General features: G+C 55.0%; 1 protein-coding gene and 1 long non-coding RNA gene across 2 annotated transcripts in view; both read left to right on the plus strand.

Moving 5' to 3' along the window:
- Positions 1 to 5,640, plus strand: part of LOC306807336 — a 186,822-nt gene extending 181,182 nt beyond the window's left edge. The window contains exon 4 of the long non-coding RNA XR_013775694.1: positions 5,583 to 5,640. This is a non-coding gene — a long non-coding RNA (uncharacterized lncRNA). The remainder of the gene's footprint in view (positions 1 to 5,582) is intronic.
- Positions 1 to 6,200, plus strand: part of LOC306807327 (EF-hand and coiled-coil domain-containing protein 1-like) — a 56,317-nt gene extending 50,117 nt beyond the window's left edge. The window contains 3 exon segments of the mRNA XM_079316799.1: positions 3,615 to 3,686; positions 3,774 to 3,875; positions 6,182 to 6,200. The gene's annotated coding sequence lies outside the window, so the exon portion shown is untranslated.
- Positions 6,201 to 6,950: the final 750 nt, after the last annotated feature.

Here is a 6,950-nt window from a genome sequence, read left to right on the forward strand (position 1 = left end):
GAGGGCTGGACAATCAACCACCCTGTGAAGTTCAACAAGGAAAAATTCCAGATTGTGCACATGAGATGGGGCAGCCATGGATGCATGAGCAGGCTGGAGAATGAGATTCTGGAGAGCAGCACTGTGCAAAGGAACCTGGGAATCATGGTGGATGGAAATTGCATATAGTCAGCAGTGCCCTGGCAGCCAGGGGACACATCTCTGTCCTGAGAGGCACCAGGCCCAGCATGGCCAGGCAGGCCAGGGAGGGATTGTCGCACTATGCTCTGCTCTGGGGTGGCCTCACCTCAAATATTGTCTCCAGTTTTGGGCACTGCAGTGTAAAATTTTTCAAGAGAGGGCAGTGAAGATGGTGAAGGGCCTAAGGGGAAGCTGTGTGAAGAGCAGCAGAGAACTTATTGTCTCTTCTGCCTGGTGGAGACTGATGAGAGACCTCATCGGCGTCTGCGACTTCCTCATGATGAGAAGAGGAGAGGCAGGAAATTATCTCTTTCCCTTGTACCCACTGATAGGGAATGGCCTGAAGTTGTGTCAGGGGAGATTTAGGCTGGATATTAGAAAAAGATTTTTATCCAGAGGACAGCTGGGCACTGCTACAGGCATCCCAAGGCAGCACTGCGTTTGAGAGAACTCCAGATGCATTTGGACAATACTCTCAAGCACATGGGGTGACTCCTGAGAGTGCTCTAGTGCAGGAACAGGAGAATTCATGAGCACAGTAGGTCCATTTGTACTCAGCATATTCTGTGATTCAGTGATTGTGTTTGTTACAGTGGAGTATCTAGGCATGAATCTCTTCAAAAAAGATATCCTGGAAAACAGGGGAGCCAACAAAAGCATCTCCAGCCTCACCAGCAATGTCAGCAGGCAAAAAAAGGGTTTTGCTAAGCAAAGGCCCTTTAATAAAGCAAGATATTTATAATAAGGACAGTGCAATGTACAGATGGGGGTACACTGTGGGGGTACAGCAGAGGCCATGAGGTCAGAGCAGGCTCTGGGGTGACAGCAGGCTGAGGTCACAGCAGGCTCTGAGGTCACAGAGGTCCCAGAGCCCCGGGGTTGCACAGCACCACAGGAACCGAGCAGTCAGTCCTGGAGCACAACTGTTGCGGCAGCAGCGGCGGCGGTGGCAGTGGTGCTGACATTGGGACAGCGGTGGCAGCACAGCGGTGGCAGCAAGAGCTGCGGCACTGGCAGAGGGCAAGGCACCATGGCCCTTGCTCTGCGCCTCTTCCTCCTGCTCCTCCTGGCTGTGGCCCTGCCTGCCAGGGCTGCCCAGGCAGCTCCGTGGCCAGCGCGGGGAGCAGGTGAGCCGGCGGCCTGGCTCCCCTTTCCCGGGACAGCGCTCCCTTCTCCCCAGGAAGCGTTGGGAATGGTTTTGCATAGGGCAATAGGGAGGCTTTCCTCTGTGGGAGGGAGAGAGCCCACAGGGGCCCTGGGCTGCTCCAGCCACCCATCCAGGGATGTTGCACAGGCCATGGAAAGATTGTGTAGAGTGACCAGAGCCAGCCCAGAGCTCCCCAGGCCCCTCTGAAGATTTGGCCATGTCCATTCACATCTGGCTCACTCAGCCTTACACAACCCCCTTACAGTTCCCAGTTCCCTAAAGCAGAAGCGGTTCCCAGCACACTATGGAAAAGGTTCTTATCTGTGCTCCTTTGTAGACTGGGATGGTGACTTTGATTATTTCAAAGTGCTGGTGAATGACATTTTGAAGATCTTGGAGAATGCTCGAGGCACATTTTGAATTGCCATTTTAACTGACAGAATAATCTGTCAATCTGGCAAAATCTCTCTCGTGCAGTTTTCACTGAGGTCAAGACACAGTTGATGGATTCAGGAATCCTTGCCCTGCTCTGTTCAGGAGCCCTGGGTGATCCCAAAGGATCACTGGCAGTGGGAGGAAGGAGCATTTAGCTGTCAATGCTCTTCCCATGTGCAATGCCACCACCCCAATGACAAGAAGTTCCATCTCATTCATCCGTCCCTTTCTCCAGAACGGCACAGAGAGACAGGCCAGAAGAAATCATTCCCCGGAGAAAGCAGTGGCTCATTGGCAGCCTCTACTGCAGGAATGGAGGCGATTCCAGGCACAGTGACAGGAGGTAATTGCTGTGCCTCTGGGCCTGAGCCCTGCTGAGCCTTGAGCTGCCATCTCTGCTGCTGGGCAGAGTGGGCACAGCCCGCACAAGAGCGGCACAGCCTAGAGGAATTATTCCGAGCAGGCTCAGGGCACTCGGCTACTGAGCAGTCCTGCTGGGCTCCCTCTGTGGGAGACACTGCCCAAAACCTGGGAGGGGTTGCAAGGGGTGCCCAAGGTGGGGAAAGGGCAGAGGGGGAGAGCAGGGCTCCAGTGTGTCCTGACAGGGCCTGACTGTGTTCCCTGGGGCTGGGAGAGCTGTTTCAGAGGACAGAGATGGAGAGATGGACGGAGGGAGGGAGGGAGGGAGGGAGGGAGGGAGGGAGGGAGGGAGGGAGGGAGGGAGGGAGGGAGGGAAAGAGGGAGGGAAAGAGGGAGGGAAAGAGGGAGGGAAAGAGGGAGGGAAAGAGGGAGGGAAAGAGGGAGGGAAAGAGGGAGGGAGGGAACTATGTCTGGGGCACTGCTTGCTGCAGTTTTCCCCAGTGCTTCAGCAAGACTTTCCCTGTGGGACTTAGAGAACCCCACAGACCATGGGCTTCTCCAGCCACCCCTCCAGCGATGTTGCACAGAGCATGGAAAGAGTGTAGAACATGACCAGAGCTAGTCCAAAGCGCCCCAGACTCCTCTGGAGATTTGACCATGTCCATTGAGATCAGGCCCCCACAGCCATACCTGACCCCCTTGCAGAGCCCAGGTCGCTAAGGCAGAACGGGATCCCAGCACAGCATGGAAATGCTTCTGATCTGTGCTCCCTTCCAGATTTGGATCACAATTTGGATTATTTGGAATTGCTGGTGAATGACATTTTGAAGAACTTGGAGAATGCTCGAGGCTGGTTTTGGATTTCCCTTTTTACTGACAGACTAATCTGTTCAGCTGGCAAAAGCTCACTCATGAAGTTTTTGTTTATGCCAAGTCAGGGTTGATGGATTCAGGAAACCTTGCCCAGCTCCCTTCCGGGGCCCTGGGTGATCCCACAGGATCACTGAGATTGGGAGGAAGGAGCATTTAGCTGCCAATCCTCTTTCCATGTGCAATGCCAGTGTCTCTCTGTGCAGCCACACAGAAGAGCAGAGAGGGAAGGGAAGGGCCCAGGGCTGTGCCCCAGGGCTGTGCCTTGTGTGGCTCCTTTGCCAGCCCCAGGCAGCCTGAGGATCTCCTGCAGTGCTGGGAGCTCTTCTGCCCTGCCTTTCTTTGCAGATGGAACTGCTGGGGATGGTGATCTGGTTTCCCAACCCACACTGAGGACTGAGACTCTGGGAGCTGGTGAGGGTAGGTCAAGGCCTTTCCCCCTGGGGGAGCTGCCAGCTCAGAGCCCAAAGCTTGGCCAGGGGGGCATCGCTGCAGGTGCCAGGACAGAGCCGTGCTCGTGTGTGCCCTGGCCCTGTGCAATCCCCTCACTGCTCCTGCAGCTCAGTGCTGCCCAGGCAGAGCAGCAGGGATGAGAGAAGCTTCTGTGGCTTTTGGTATATAGGTGTGTCTGCAGGAAACATTTTCCCTGGTCCTTTGCTGATTGCTACACACAAGCCCAATTCCCGTCGCAGGGGTGAGTAGTGGGTCCCTGCTGACCCCACAGGCTGAGCACTTCTTGTGTGGGATCCACCCCTGTGAAATGGAACTACTTTCCTCTAAGGGCCTCCGACAGGAAAGTACAAAACTAGAGGACATAAGAAACCCCATGAGCCATCTGAACGGACGATGCAAATGCTGAAGGACATGCAGCAGGGAGGAGAAGGTTGGTGCATTTCCCTCAGCCTTCTCCTGACTCTCAGCAGCTGGGGGCTTTCCCTGCACATCTGGACACGCCGTGCCCGGCACAGCGGGAAGGGATCCATGGCAGCCTCGCTGCCCCGCTGCTGCTGTCACACCCTGCAGGGCTGTTTCCCAGCCTGGCCTGGCTGCAGCTTCTCCCCAGCCTCTGCAGGAAGTCCTTTGGCATCAACTCACAGGGAGCCCCAACTGCCCCATTGGCCATGCACACCCTAAGTTCCCCTGCAATTTCCTGATCTAGGGGTAGATCCGAAAGGGCATCTGTTTGGAGAAGGAAGGGTCCTGTCCAATCATAAAAGTTTATATGATTTCTTGATCTTTAAGCATGTCTTTGAAAAGCATTTTGTCTTGAAGGTGCCACCTTCCCCTTTGAGAACAGTTCCATCTCACCCATCTGTCCCTTTCTCCAGAACGGCACAGAGAGACAGGCCAGAAGAAATCATTCCCCGGAGAAAGCAGTGGTTCAGTTCGAGCCTCTGCTGCAGGAAGGGAGGAGATGCCAGGCACAGTGACAGGAGGTAATTGCTGTGCCTCTGGGCCTGAGCCCTGCTGAGCCTTGAGCTGCCATCTCTGCTGCTGGGCAGAGTGGGCACAGCCCGCACAAGAGCGGCACAGCCCAGAGGAATTATCCCGAGCAGGCTCAGGGCACTCGGCTACTGAGCAGTCCTGCTGGGCTCCCTCTGTGGGAGACACTGCCCAAAACCTGGGAGGGGCTGGTACAGGAAGACAGGGAGAATCCCAACAGGCTCTAGGCTTGTCCAGGTGCCCCTGCAGCTATTTTTCCCTGGGCCTGCAAATACTGTGGAGAGTGAACAGAGCCAACATAGATCACCCCAGGCCCCTCAGCACCTTTGGCCATGTCCAGTCACATTTGGCCCCAGCAAACTTGACCGACCCCCTTGCAGTTCCCTGTTCCCTAATACAGAAGGGGATCCCAGCAATCCATGGAAAACTGCTCATCTGTGCTCCCTCCTAGGTGTCGTTCCTAGGAAGGCTTCTCCATTAGATTGGCTGCAAAAGGTTTTAAAGCCGTTGGAGCTTCCTGCAGGTATGTTCTCACTGTCCCACCAAGGAATAATCCTTGACAACCTGTCCAGAACCAGATGACAGAAGCTTCTGTGACTGTTGTGTTACAGGTGTGTCTGCAGGGAAGACTTTTCCAGCTCCTTTGCTGATTGCTACACGCAAGCCCAGCTCCAATCACAGGGGTGAGTAGTGGGTCCCTGCTGACCCCACAGAATTAGCACTGCATTTTGTGGGATCAACTCCTATCAAATGGAACTACTTTCCTCTAAGGACCTCCGACAGAAAAGATCAGAGACACAGCAGGGAAGAAATCCCAAAAATCATCCAAAGCCCTGCGGCACATGCTGAAGGAAATGCTGCAGAGAAAACAAGGTGGGTGCATTTCCCCCAGCCTTCTCCTGACACTCAGCAGCTGGGGGCTTTCCCTGCACATCTGGACACACCGTGCTCAGCAAATTCCAGGCTTCCTGGAAGATCAGGAGGGGAGGCATTCTAGAGGAGAGAGGGCTCTGGCCCCAGGGAGAGGTCCCAAACCTCATCTGATTTCCTGAAGCCTATTCATGACTTTCACCAGCATTGTCTCCTAAAGATGCCATCACCCCAGCAGAGAACAGTTCCATCTGATCCCGCTTTCCCTTTTCTCCAGGAATGAAAGGAGAGGCTGTGCAGAAGAAAGCATTTCCCAGAGGAAGCAGTGGTTCAGTGCCAGTCTCCAGTGCTGGAAGGGAGGCCATGCCAGGCACAGTGACAGGCGGTAATTGCTGTGCCTCTGGGCCTGAGCCCTGCTGAGCCTTGAGCTGCCATCTCTGCTGCTGGGCAGAGCGGGCACAGCCCGCACAAGAGCGGCACAGCCCAGAGGAATTATCCCGAGCAGGCTCAGGGCACTCGGCTACTGAGCAGTCCTGCTGGGCTCCCTCTGTGGGAGACACCGCCCAAAACCTGGGAGGGGCTGGCACTCTGAAGACTGATCCTTTCCCAGAGGCGGTTGCAGGAAGGGTGGCAGAATCCCAACAGGCCCATGGCTTGTCTAGCTGCCCTCCCAGAGATGTTCCACAGGGTGTGGAAAGAGTCTGGAGAGTGAAAAGAGCCAACATAGATCACCCCAGGCCCCTCAGCACCTTTGGCCATGTCCATTCACATCTGGCCCCCACAGCCATACCTGATCCCCTTGCAGTTCCCTGTTCCCTAGTACAGAAGGGGATCCCAGCACACCATGGAAAACTGCTCATCTGTGCTCCCTCCTAGGTGACATTCCTAGGAAGGCTTCTCCATTAGATTGGCTGCAAAAGGTTTTAAAGCCGTTGGAGCCTCCTGCAGGTATGTTCTCACTGTCCCACCAAGGAATAATCCTTGACAACCTGTCCAGAACCAGATGACAGAAGCTTCTGTGACTGTTGTGTTACAGGTGTGTCTGCAGGGAAGACTTTTCCAGCTCCTTTGCTGATTGCTACACGCAAGCCCAGCTCCAATCACAGGGGTGAGTATTGGGTCCCTGCTTACCCCACAGCCTGAACCCTGCAATTCTGGGATCTATTCATGTGAAATGGGAATTCTTTCTGATAAGGTCCTTTAAGAGGGGAGAAGAAACCAAGAGGAGAGAAGGAATCGCTTGAGTCAAAGGACATCCTAGAAAAAATTGTGAAGGAACTGCAGAAAGGGCGTGGTGGGTGCATTTCCCTCAGCCTTCTCCTGACACTCAGCAGCCGGGGGCTTTCCCTGCACATCTGGACACGTCGTGCCCGGCACAGCGGGAAGGGATCCATGGCAGCCTCGCTGCCCCGCTGCTGCTGTCACACCCTGCAGGGCTGTTTCCCAGCCTGGCCTGGCTGCAGCTTCTCCCCAGCCTCTGCAGGAAGGCCTTTGGCATCAGCTGACAGGGAGCCCAATGTCCCTCACAGGCCATGCATACCCTGAGACCCCTGCATTTCCCAGTCTTTATGGTAGATCAGGAGAGGTGGTGCTTTGGACACAAGACAACCCTCTCAAAGCCCCATGAACCTGGGCCTTTTCCTGG

The sequence above is a fragment of the Erithacus rubecula genome (genome assembly GCF_903797595.1).
Source record: "Erithacus rubecula genome assembly, chromosome: 13".
Lineage (NCBI taxonomy): Eukaryota > Metazoa > Chordata > Aves > Passeriformes > Muscicapidae > Erithacus > Erithacus rubecula.